This window comes from Anolis sagrei, chromosome 4 (genome assembly GCF_037176765.1).
Source record: "Anolis sagrei isolate rAnoSag1 chromosome 4, rAnoSag1.mat, whole genome shotgun sequence".
Taxonomy (NCBI): domain Eukaryota; kingdom Metazoa; phylum Chordata; class Lepidosauria; order Squamata; family Dactyloidae; genus Anolis; species Anolis sagrei.
The window spans coordinates 191,689,115-191,702,651 of NC_090024.1; the positions used below are offsets into that span (position 1 = coordinate 191,689,115).

Consider the following 13,537-nt stretch of genomic DNA (forward strand, 5'->3'; position numbering starts at 1 on the left):
GGGGACCACTGTGAAGCTTTATTTCTCATTTCCATTTGATAAGGACAACACCACCACCCCCCTTTTCAGACTGAGGAAACTATCAAGGTATCTCCTTTCTAACCTTTGTTGGAAAAATCCTTGCAAGAATCCTTGCACACTGCCTTCTACCTATTTCAGAAAACATCCTCCCAAAATGGCTTCCGGCACTCCAGAGGAACAGTGGAAATTATATTTACTGCATGACAGCTCCAAGAAAAATGCAGAGAACAAAATCAACCTCTTTATATTATATTCATTGACCTTGCAAAAGCATTTGACATAGTGAATTGCAATGGTCTCTGGACCATTCTCTAAAACATTTGGGTGCCCTGACAAATTTGTGAACATCCTGCAGCTCCTCCATAATGACATGATGACAACAGTCTTGAACAGCAATGGCTCCCAGAGTGACCCATTTAAGATGGAATCAAGTATCAAATAGAGATTTGTTATTGCCCCAAACTTATTTTCCATCTCTATCACTATGACACTGCATCTTGTTGATGGGAATCTTCCTATTGGCATGGAAATCATCTATCAGACAGATGGCAAGCTATTTAACCTCAGCAGACTGAAAGCCAAGACCAAGAACACAGCAACCTCTGTTATAGAACTCCAATATGCTGATGGTAATGTAGTCAATACTCATTCAGAAGAAGATCTACAAGTCACTCAAAAAACCTTTGCAGAAGCATGTGAAAAGTTTGGCCTCTCAAGAAATATCAAGAAAACCAAAGTGCTCTATCAGCAGGCACCAACCAATCCCTCTATAATGCCATAAAAACAGTTTAATGGTATATTTCTAACATGGTTAGAAAATGTTGACCATGTCTGCTACCATTTCTGCTACCTTGGCAGCCACTTCTCCAACAAAAGTCAACATCAACAACAAAATACAACACCAAAATACAACATCGTCAGAGCTCTGTGAGTGTAGCATTTTTTCAAAGTATGACTGTCTTTCAAGTATAGGGTCACAGCAATGGGTCTGTAGGTGACCTATTCTGGATCCGCATGTTCTTTCTCAATGAGGACATTGATTTCCTTGCAAAGACTTTGCCTTTTTATACATCTAATAGGGGCTAACCTTATAATATAGGGTCCTTTTATTATGCGTCATTATGTCAGACTATGGTGAAGAATCACTTCTAACATGAGGTTCAAATACAGTTTCAGAGGAGTTCTAAGATGCTGCATTTCTTTGGTGGGCAACAAAGTGAGGCTAGAAATGCCAGTTTAAATATGTTTTGACATAAAATACTAACATTGACCATGGGAGAGGCATTTTGAATTTTTTAGAATGGGGAAAGCATATGATATTTGGCAAACAATGGTGTTGTGGCAAAGGGGCACGATCATCCAGCAAATCCTAAGGAGCTCAATGGAGATCCCAGGAAGGTCAGATTTGGTCTCAGGATTATGATGATGCACCCCAGTCACAAGAGGGAAAATTCAATCTTCTGTATAATCCAGAGATTTAGCAGAGATACAATGCATGCTTTCAATGGAGACATTTATCAAGGATTTAAATGAAATATTGATAAATAGCTAATGTTATTTATTTATTTATCTAGTCACTGTACATTTATTTAGTCACTTCTCAAAATCAGACAGGAAATGAAAGTTATATAGCAAAAAGAAAACATTTCCCACAAATCTGTCTGTCACAAAACTTTCCTAGTCCTGATCTCATTTTATTCCTCCCCACCTCACTCCCAGCATCAGCAATGGGAAGTTTATTATTTTTCCTTAGCAATCTTGGATACACACACACACAAACACACACACATTTAAAATGTCATTCTTCTGTTTTCCCTTTCAGAAGGTTTATTTTCTTAATGCAAATGCCAATATGATATGCTTCCTGCAGATTGTACAATCAACAGATGTTTTGAGTTTTCACATGATTTGATTGAAATTGTGGAAGGGCTCAGTGCTTCAGCATTCTTCTGTTGGGATTATTTGGTATTTATTTACATACTACAGCTGGTAAATTGAGCTAATTTGGTATTCTTAATGAATTTTTATTACACCATGGTCCAAGATTCCTCCAGTTAGTTCAAGATGGAAATTCAGATCTCTGAGGACTGCTTCTGGCATAGTCCAATTTTCAATTCTTGGCTGGGTCTCCTGGCATCCATGCTGCTTTTCCTTGTCAATGCTTCGGCTGTCTGGCTGAATGTTTTTAGGATCTGCACAATATTTATCAAAACAATTAGTCCTCTTACTATCTTCAGAGTATCTACTGACATTTTCACTTTGAACAATCAATTGTACTCTTGTCTCCAACATAGATATTACCCATGAAAACCCAAGACTCAATGGCCAGTCCTGTAATCTGGCAACTCTAGCAGGCAAGCATTGTCAGATTATATAACATGTTCTTTGATATGAGAGTAGTCAGTGATGATAAATTATTTGTTGGCTACACATATGATCTTTCCTTTTGAATTCATTTCACAATTTTCACAAATTCTCAAAAATAGTACAATTTCTGTATTCATTTGAGATACATTTCCACACTTCATGTGGATACACAGAACAACAGAAATAGCAAATTCCATTGAAATGAAGGATCCTGGATCAAGAATACTATAGAGTTGTGCAGGAGGAATCTAGAAAATACCTAGAGAAGACATATTTTGTCAGATGTGGATAAATGAAACTATGGATGGCAGTCCTGCAGATATGGGGCACTTTTTAATTGAGAGCCAACATGGTGTAGTGGTTTAAGCATTGGATTACAAGGGATTTGAAGGGGACAAGGCTTCAAATTCCTGGTTGGCAATGGAAAACTGCCTCTTAAGAAATCTTGTCAAGAGAACCTCATGATAGTTGGACCTCAGGGTTGTCATAAGTCATAAACCACTTCAAGGCACACAACCAATTCAAGGCACACAACACACAACCACAACAATAACAACAACTTTTTAAAGAAAGCAAGAGCCAGTTATTGACATTGTTGTTACTGGAACATATTCATTGGTGGTATACATAATAGAAAAGCCATTAGGACAAACACATGGTGCATTACAGCTTGTGGAAACCCACATGGTCTAAGCTCCTCAATAATAAAGCCTAGTCATACTGGCCCTTCATGCTCTCCCTCTCTCTGTCCATTTGGAAAGCTCTGTAGGCATGCTAGGTCCAAAATTCAAAACCAAAGAGAAATTAAATTGAAAGTGAGTTCTAGCCCATTTGGTTTCAATTTTTCATGAAAAAAATTATATGAAATGGGAAAAAATCCTTCCGCTTGAAAAATGGGCAAAAATAGCCAAGAAATTTGTAAACTGTGCTTTCATAATCCTTGCAACCCTTTGATTCAGGGACAGTGGAACAAATTCCTCAGAAGGTGATAGATTCCTCAATTTTTGGATGTTGGAAATTTAAGGAGTGATTTTAGTTGTGTGTTTCTAAATGCTAAGAGCTGGATTAAATGCCCCTGGTCATTACAAACTCTAAGTAGGGATGATTCTATGACATTCAACTCTTAGGAATCTGAACCTCTAAAAATTCTTTCCATGGATGCCAATTTAGGTTTTATCATTGGTGGCTTGTAGCATGGGTAAACCTGAGTACCTTGCTCCCAGATGTTGATATGAGTGGCCCACCTGCTCCAGTTGCAAGCCACCTATGGTTTGTTCAGCTTGTCACTTGATTAGAGTGGTTCATACAAGTTGAGTCCATCTTCCTTCTTTGCCTTTTAGCCAACATACCTCTCTTTCTACTTCTTCCCTGTCCACTCAACCCTACCACATATAAGGTGTTAACTTTTAGGGCCTTCCACACAGCCATATAACCTAGAATATCAAGGCAGAAAGTCCCACAATATCCACTTTGAACTGGGTTATCTGAGTCCACAAGGCTATATATTACAGTTCAAAGTAAACAATATTCAGCTGTGTGGAAGGGGCTTAAGTTGGGATTCCACTGCTTCGCCGCCACCTTGTCATCTCTACCTCTGAATTTTGTACCATACAAGAATACAGGATTCCTGCTTTATTTCAATCTACCATTAGCCCTCTGTTCCTGTCTTTGAAGCCAGTTTTTGGGGTGCCTTTAAAAAACAAGTTGCACTTGATTTTCTACCAAACTTCAGTTCAGAAGGCTATAGAGGTTGGAGCACCCATTGCTTCATATGAACTTCCAAATAACTCATTGTTGAATGTTGAATTTTGAATGCTCAGGAAGTAAAGCATTTTATTTTTCCACTCCTCTAATACAAATACATGCACAGACACTCACAATGGTTGTATTTTTATTATGCCAACAAAAAATTGAAGCTCATTGACTTTTTCAATGAGTTAAAATGGTACATAATTTATGTAGGGGAAGATAATGATGATCACAGTTGATATGTCTGCATTTTGTTTGTTTAGATGTTACAGGTTGAGCATTTAGGTAAGCAGACCATGGCCTTCCTTCTTCCAAAAGAGTGGAAGAGAAGTAACAGGAACAAAGTCAGCAGAAAAAGACTGGGAATTTTCAGTTTTTCAATACCATAAAGTCTCCGGATCTGCTCTCTCCCTATTCATATGAAGCCAAAGCCCCTATGTTGGCAAAGTTTAGAGAGCCCTTCAGTAAGATTCTATCAGATGTGAAGAAAAATGCAGTTGATGTGACAAGCACAAAATTCTTGAAAACCAGTCATGCACATATGTAATGTGTAGATACATTAGTAACAGTATTCTGTCCTAAATGTATTGTTTAAGCTTTACCTGTGTTTCTAAATCAATTATCTACTAAACCTCTATCCAAGAGCCTTAAATATTTGTCTTGCTGAAACACAAAAATGGAGATGAGTGTGATTCATATGCAGTCATGGATACACAGTAACATCATAGACCACTTTCTGTTAGATTTTTTATTTTAGGTTTCCTACACCCAGCTACAAGCTAAAATACACATTGTTCCAAACACCAACATTTAGTTTTAGTTACATAGCTAAGTCCTGGAAATGTCTTATTTATTCTGGAATAACATAATGTGTCTGGTTGGAAAGAGCAGTACTGTGTCTTGTAATTGGAGACAGATCCTTTTCTGAATCAAAGTGAGCCATGAGCAGCCAATGGATCACCGCAAAAGGATATTTTAGAGCCATATTCAAAATGTCAGTTCATGGCAAGATAACTGATGATAACTGATAATGTGTGTGTGTCAGGAGGAAAGGGAGGTGATGGGAATGTTTTGGGACTGGGAGCTATTGGAAGATTTTGACTGTTAATAACTAGTGATGGTAGAACCATGGGGAGATAGCAAACTGGTAGTAGGGTGCACATGCCATCATCAGCAAAGCCTACAAACTGCAGAGGGAGAAGAAACTATTCCTTCAGCACAGTTACCTTTCTCACTTCCACTTTCCCTCCCCTCCATCATACCAATGGCCTCATGGGATTGCTTCATGGGAATGGGCATTGTTGAATGAGACAAACATCTGCCTGCATAAATCATGTGTATGTCATGAGACAACTGGAAGTGAAAGACATTCTGTGCTGGACTCTGAAATTGCTCTGAATATGGATTGTATGAAAATCCAGTTAAACAATGGAAGGAAGCTGTTTAGTTCATGCTGTGCTTGAAACTCAGCTCACAGTTGCAATCATATGAGAAGCAATGGCTTGATAAGCTGATTGAAATGGACATACACCCAAGAACTTTATTAATATTTTCCCAACACATGGAAGGAGGATTAAAGCTACATGCCATAGCTCATTGCTTGAAAAAAAAAGTAATTAGTTTGGGCTAAAATTGTCTAAATGTTGTTAAGTTTTTATGATCTGATTGATAGTTATATGTTATGGTTGCACTATGTTAGGTTTTATATGTATGTGAGGCATTAAATTTTGCCATAAATATGTTGGAAACCACTTAGAGTCTGTCCGTCCATCCCCTCCCCCCCTCCCCAGGGTGAGAAAAGTGGTACAAGTGTACAAGTGAATTGAATAAATAAAATAAATAAACTTATCCCTGCTATTGATGAGAATAACTCATTAAATGGCTTCCAGTCCCACCTTGTGTGATGGGTCAATTCTACATCTGTGCTGGAATAGTGACAGTGAAATCAAGTCAAGGGGTGGGGTTTTTCTTCTTTACTACTTTCCACCCACCTCCTCACTATCCCTGTAATTTCAACATTTGCCTTTAAAATTAATTGAAACATTTATTTTTGAAAAAATCATAATAAAATTTCTGAGTAGCAGAAGTGTGAATAGACAGGGTTAAGAGGGTATGTAGAAGTACAATTGCAGAATCCTGTATCAGGGAATTGCTATAATTGAGAGAATAAAGAGAGGTGCAATAACGAAAGTGCTCATCCAATTATGCAACTGTCTTGGGATAGTAACTTCCTACAATAAAGTTCTAAAACTATGCTGTCTTCCCATTGCTGACATGCGCCTTCCTGCCAGCTGCAGCCTGGAAGCTGTGCTCATTGAGCAAAAGGGCCAAAGGGAGAATGTTCACATTTGCAGAAACATGTGTAAATCTCTCAGTACAATCAGCATGTTCTGAAACTGGGGTCCCTCGAGTTTCTAAGTACATGAGAGCTCCACGTCCACATCTAGCCACCAGGTGTGTGGAGGCCTGAGGCTGAAGCCGGTGTATATGTTGGGAAGGGGAGGGCTAGTGCTCATAAACCTTTTCCTCTTCTTGTATGTTCCTGTCAAATTGTGCAGCCAATGCTGGCTATGGAATTGTAGGAGCTGTATAGAAAGAATAATAATTTTGCAAGCTTTGATACTATACCTGATACTATTTTTTGGATAATATAAATGAATGGAGATGCCTCATTCTCCAAGAAACTTCAGCAGTGATAGCCTTAAGGCCATGTACCAGCTGGCTCACTAAGCTTGTAACAGCCCACTTGGTTTCTGGAATTTGAATTGAGCCCACAAATTATATCAGAGCTTCTTCCACCCAAACCTAGTTTTAATCCATTTTTAAAAGTTGTTTTTGTTAGGAAACATTTAAAAAGCTGCTTGAAAGAGAGAAATGTGACTTTATAATTTAGTAACATTTTTGGTTGTATAAGTAATTCCACTCTGTTTTGGATCACATGGAATGCAAGCTCTTTGGGACTTTGTTCCATAACTGCAATATTTTTATTGCTCTCTGCACTGTTTCATCTTTCATTGAAGGAGATCAAACAGATTTTGAAAAGTTTTGAGATGCTTTAATGGCATACAGAGAGCACACAACTCCCTTGTTACACCATCGCTACTGGCTGCCAGTCTGCTACCAAGAACAATTCAAAGTGTAGGCTTTAGTCTATAAAGGCCTAAATGGTTCTGGCACAACGTACCTATCTGAACATATCTCCCTCTATGAACCATCTCGGAGATTAAGATCTTCTGGGGAGGCCCTGCTCTTGGTCCCACGTCCTTCGCAGCTGCAACTGGTGGAAACGAGGGACAGGGCCTTCTCAGTGGTGACCCCTCAGCTGTGGAATCCCCTTCCCAGCAAAATTAGGTCAGCTCCCTCCCTCTTGACCTTTAGAAAGAAATTAAAAACTTGGCTCTGGGACCAAGCCTTTGGAGATCAATTCAGCGCAATAAGTAGATATGAAATAAGTGCAACACAACTGGAATAGCTCCTGGACTGTGACTTTGGATTTCTGTGGTTTTAATAATTGGCTTTAATGCAGAGATGGTTTTTAACTTTTATATTTTAATATATATGCCTATTTTTACATGTTTGTTTATGTGGCATTGAATTGTTGCCAATCTGTAAGCCATTCGGAGTTCCCTTCAGGGTGAGAAGGGTGGGGTATAAATATAGTAAATAAATGGTGTCTGCAAACTAGACAGTCCTATGCCAAAAGCTAGGTAATAACGTTTCACCACAGCTGAGTAATGATTTGCCATAGATGCAGATGAAACATCAGGGGAAAATGCTGCTAGAGCACGGTCATATAGCCCAGAAACCACACAACACTCTAGGTAATAATACTTTTATTAGTACCAGCCAAAAATGCAGCAGAATGATGCAAGTTCATAGAAGAAGAAAAATCACCCACTTGATCTGCTGTGGGATGGACTCCAAAGATGGCAGACCTAAGGGCAAAAACATCCATCTTAGTACGACACAAGGTCAAACAGCTCTCAAAGTCAGAGGACAGCATTGGTCCCCACAGTAGATCTTGGAGTACCGTACAATTGCTAGACCTCCCGACAAATAAAATATATTTTCTTTTTGTTCCCAAATGCCCTCGAAGCACTTTTTTCATCTATTTAGCCCTCTGAACCATTTTGAAACCACATGGCTTTTTTTAACCACAGAAAGTATCCAGGATATCAACATCCAGTTTACTTCCTATTACAAAATAGACCTCCTCTGGGCCAAAGATGCTCAAAATATGGTGAAATTGTGCCCATACTCCTAGGGTATTATTTTGTTTTTAATCATGAACCACACAATCACTTAACTTCTTTTTTGTGAGCTGATATATCTCCTGAGCTAGAGTTTACATGGACCAATTTATGTGCTGCCATAAACACAGAAGAAGAATTTACAGTGGGTGGCATGTGCTGTTTCTTCTAGTCATGTGCCTAGTCATGGAATTGGTCCTAAAGAGGAGAAGGGGAGAGAAGTAGACAGAAGATCATGCAGTACTTTGGGAAAATCATCAAAGGCAATGGGTACAAGTTATATAAAGCTGCAAGGACAATCCCACAGGAATGTCTTTTAAATTCCTAGAAGAGAATGTGCCAGAAAGCTCATTAGGGAAGGGGAACAGCTATGTTTAAAATTGATGCATGAAAGGAATAAGAGAGTAAGCTGATTAACAAAGCAAGCACTTCTTGCTGGGAGCCAGCTGCTGCTCTGCACCACCAGTCAGCCCATGTTTCCCCAGCCTAGAGCATATAAAGAAGGAGCACTTGCATATGAGAAGGTGGAAGAAAAGCACAAGCAGAAGGGACTAAGTGATACCAGCTCTCCAGCATCCCTGACCTCAGGCTTGCTTCTCATCCCTTTCTGTTTATGAGCCCTATCGTCAAATATGCTGAACTGTGTACAAATGGCAAAAGGGCCAATGCATACTTTCCTCTGAGTTCACAGTGTCCCAGCGACTGTTCCTTCCAATGCTAGCTGAGTCCAGAAAATGATTCACCTCTGGCAATGGAGCGCTCTGTGTGTACAAAATGGATGTCCCTCAGTGCAACAGTCTGCTGTGTAGATAACAGCTGCAGTCATTACTACAGTTTTTTGCCTTCTAAATAGCACTCTGCTCTTACCTGAAAGAAATTGTACCTAAAAATATGTAATCTCCTCGGGACTTGCTCCAAGAATTATAATTCCAGACATGGAATAAATATTCATTGGCATCAAGGAGCAAAAAGAAAAGGTTTGCAAAGCAGCCACTTTAAGTCCTTTGCAAGCAATGCACTTAATGGTTTGTGATAAATGAAATTTGAGCCAGTAATATAGGGTAAAATCTTGCACTAGACAAATTTTAGTGATATTTGAGAAACACGGAGTGAAAGAACCAATCTATGCAGAGAAAGTAAATGTATTCTTGGACATGAATATTTCAATCAAAACTATATTTAGGCTGCATGACGTCCATTATTTTCACGAAGTGTTTTGGTATTGTAGTCTCTGTGTTTGTATTTTTGAAGGGGAAACAGAAAAAAAGGATAGAGAAGGAACCTCTACAATTAATGATAAATCAATCCTATTGGAATAATGCCAGATCTCAAGCTCTCTCAGGTTACACACATTATAGCACTTCAACACTGCTATAACTCCCACAATTCCATCTCATAGAATTCTTATATCTATAGTTTTGTGAGGCATTGGAGCTTTTTGGCACAGAATTCTAAATGACCTAGGTTTCAGCAGGTGAAATTGTGGCAATTACAGTGGCAACAATATTATAACTGTTTCATGAGAAAGAGACCATATTGAGAACTGGGGAGGGGGTCAGAACTTATTTTATTACCACTTACTTAGTATAACAAGTAGAGGTCATACAATCCTATAGTAGGAAGAAGCCAACAAGACACTCTAGTCCAACTCCCAGCCATACAGGAATACACAACAAAACAGAAAGAGACCCATCTAAGTTCTGTTTAAAGATCTTCAAAGATGAAGTTTGGCAACCTACAAAGCAATCCATTTGGCTGTTGAACAGTACAAAAATCATCAGGTGACATCTTTTTTGTACATTCAGTGCATTGGTTTATGTTGTGGTCTCTGGAGCAGCAAAAAAAAAAAAAAGCTTGCTTCGTCACTTTGGATATTTAAAGATAGCTGTCGTTTCACTTCTCATTCTTCTTTTCTAGCTCTCTAAGTAATTCTTTGTAAGTCTTAGTTTCCAGATATTTAATCATTCTGGTCACCCATCTCTGGATCCAACTTATTGATATCTTCCTCAATGAGTTCTAACCAATTCATTCACTTTACTTTTCCTCTGGTTGGGATCATGGATAGTGAAGCAAGGGGAACTTTGATCAGTTTATCCTAATTACATTTTGATCCTCTGAAATGTATAAATTTGGGTCAATTGAAAAAGTCCTGGAACACAGGTTCTTACATTTCTTATTTATTTTGTCTTGTTTGCATTTTAATTCTTTCATCCTTCTTATTTCCAGAAAAGGATAGCTTTTGGCTACATATTTCAGAGGATTAGAAACTCCAGCTTCCTCAGTTAGATCAACCATGTATTGGGAACTGGAGCAGATGTAAATTCAGATAGAACACAGAAGTCTGATGGCCAATAGTTCAAGCAGCAGGGAGCACCTTATCCCACAACAGTAGCTTCCCTGATTCTCAGATAATGAGCCATCAATGGTTTCTTCTGGCTTTAGAGAAGTCTCCTTTTGGTGAAATTATATGTTGTAGAGTCAGCCCTCCATATCCTTGGCTTGAAAAAAAATCCAAAAAGCAAACTTGAATTGGCCATTTTATATAAGGGGAATCATTTTATTGCACTATTGTATATAAGGGAGGGTTGTACATTCACAAATTTTGGAATCACTGAGAGTCCTAGAGCCAAATAGCGGAAGAAACCAAGGATTCACTGTATATCATAAGATCAGAAAGCAGCTGGAATAGAGTAATTTTTAGTGACAAGTGGCAGAAAGGAAAGAACTAAGAAGTTACACCTGTTATTTTTGCTTTTAAAATGACCTTCCAGAAGAAGCTCAAACCCAGGTTATGGGATCAAGGGTTTGCAGAATAGATGGTTTTAAGGAACTTTTTCACCTGATGGATTGATTTGGAAGATGACATGAAATGGCGAACTGTTTTAATGTTTTCCAGACCTTAATCCAATTCTTCCTTATTCCTCCTGCATTTTAAGATGATTTAACCTAGGTTATAATGCATGTGTAGAGGGGCCCTGAGCAATGCTAGGCTGATGCTCTAGGATCAGCGCATCTTCATTGTACCACTCCAGCTTGTGGTACATTATTTTTAAAGATAACTTTCCATGTTCTGACTCAATTTCCATTAGAAGTTATTATTCAGCACAATTTGGATATGACATTACTGTGGACTACAATTCCAAGAACACCAAATCCACATGGTTTGTGGCCATGGTTGCTGGAGGGTCCTGGAAGATGCAGTCTCCAATGTAATGTTTCCAAGCTCCATATTTAGTGCCATATTGCATTGCAATAGTGGGCAGAAAGAAGAATGGAATTAGGATACCAACAAGAATTTTGTACTACCTTTATTATTATTTTTTACAAAAAATGTCAATTAGATCCAGGTCCCTTCCACATGGCTGTATAAAATCCACACTGAACTGGATTGCATAGCAGTGTGGGCTCAGATAAACCAGTTCACAAAGCAGATATTGTGGGTTACCTGCCTTGATATTCCGGTTCCCCAGCAGAGTATAGTGGTTTCAGTGCTGAACTAAATCTTGAAATCAAAGTTTGAATGCCTGATGACGCATGGAAATCCACTAGGTAACCTTAGGCTAGTCACATTTTCTCAGAAGGCAGTAAATGCAAAACTACTCCGAACAAATCTTGCCAAGAAACCCCTGTGATAAGTTCCTCATAAGTTATAAAATGACTTGAAGGCACACAACAGTAATAGGTTGCTTATAGAAATGAAGGTAACTAGGAGTAGATTCTTGTATGAAACTACTTGGAAGGCCAACTTCTTGTATGATTAGTACTTGAATGGACGACTGCCAATGAATACCAGGTGCTGTAGACAGTATTTCATAGGGAGACACTGGCAAAAGCACCCTGAGTATTCCTTGCTTAATAAAACCCTTTGAATCATAGAGTTGGAAGAAACCTCGTGGGCCATCCAGTCCAAACCCTTGCCAAGAAGCAGGAAAATCAGATTCAAAGCACCCCTGACAGATGGCCATCCAGCCTCTGCTTAAAAGCTTCCAAAGAAGGAGCCTCCACCACACTCTGGGGCAGAGAGTTCCACTGCTGAACTGCTCTCACAGTCAGGAAGTTCTTGCTAATGTTCAGGTGGAATCTCCTTTTAAAATTCATGGGATAGCCATAAATCAACATGCAACTTGAAGGCACATATACATAGACTTTCACATATGCCTCTAGATTTTGGGGTACCAGTCAAAAAACCCCAATGTAGGTCTGACAAAGTAGAACTGATCTACCCTTGCCCTGGGCTATTGTGCCTTTTGTGTCCAAGCCTTATCAATCACTAAGCCAGCTCCCAGAGCACCCTTTGACCCTTTAAGCTGACAACATCCCCTGAAGTGGAAGGAGGTGATTTTAGCAGTCAAGCAGACAATTCACTTGAATGTTAAAATCCTGGCATTTGTCAATTTGAATAATTGCAACCAAGAGAGATCAAAAGAGTAAAATAACCGTCTTTTAAAAAGATTATGGCATGTATACACTACTGCTATTCACTGCAAAACACAAGAAACCCACATTTCCTTCCTGGTACTTGAAAAAACTGACACACATGGGTGTGCAGCAAAGTTAGGAGAAGACATCATACTTAAAGGGGGTTAATGTTCCCAGAGGTGTTTTTAAAGTGTACTATGTTTAACAACACTGGTGGGGAGCTGTCTTGCCCCAGCAGAAGGAAACATTATTCTGCATGATTCTTTCATCAGGCAGGCAGGCAGGACATGTGTGTGGATTAAACTCTGAAGAGTTTGGCTGCCAGAGAAAGACGTTATTGTTGTGACTTTCTCCTCCTTCCCTTGCTCCCACCCACCCTCTCTGAGAGAATCTCTGCTGAACAGAACCAGAGCAAAGGAGCAGGGCTTGGAGGTGGCTCATTTGTTTCAGAACCGGACTGGAGTAAGGAGGAGAAGGAGGAGAAAGAAGAAGACATATTCAAGGAAGAAGGGGAGGAAGAGCCCTGGAAGTTAAAGTTCAGGCAGGGAGGAGGAGAAGGAAGGGCAGGTAGCAACAGGTAAGCTCTGGAGATGTCACCTATTTGGGGATGGTCTCACTAGTTGAATGAACGGTGACTTAAAGTAGTCAGCTTTTCCTTAACCAGTGGTCAGACGGGACTTTTCACTCTCTACCTTTCCTCCTGTCATTCAGTGGGTATTTTGAAATTAGGT

At 39.3% G+C, this 13,537-nt stretch overlaps 1 protein-coding gene across 1 annotated transcript in view; it reads left to right on the top strand.

The window, feature by feature from the left end:
* Positions 1–13,069: 13,069 nt before the first annotated feature.
* The window catches only part of PRELP (proline and arginine rich end leucine rich repeat protein), a 31,170-nt gene continuing 30,702 nt past the window's right edge, over positions 13,070–13,537 (top strand). The window contains exon 1 of the mRNA XM_060773029.2: positions 13,070–13,383. The gene's annotated coding sequence lies outside the window, so the exon portion shown is untranslated. The remainder of the gene's footprint in view (positions 13,384–13,537) is intronic.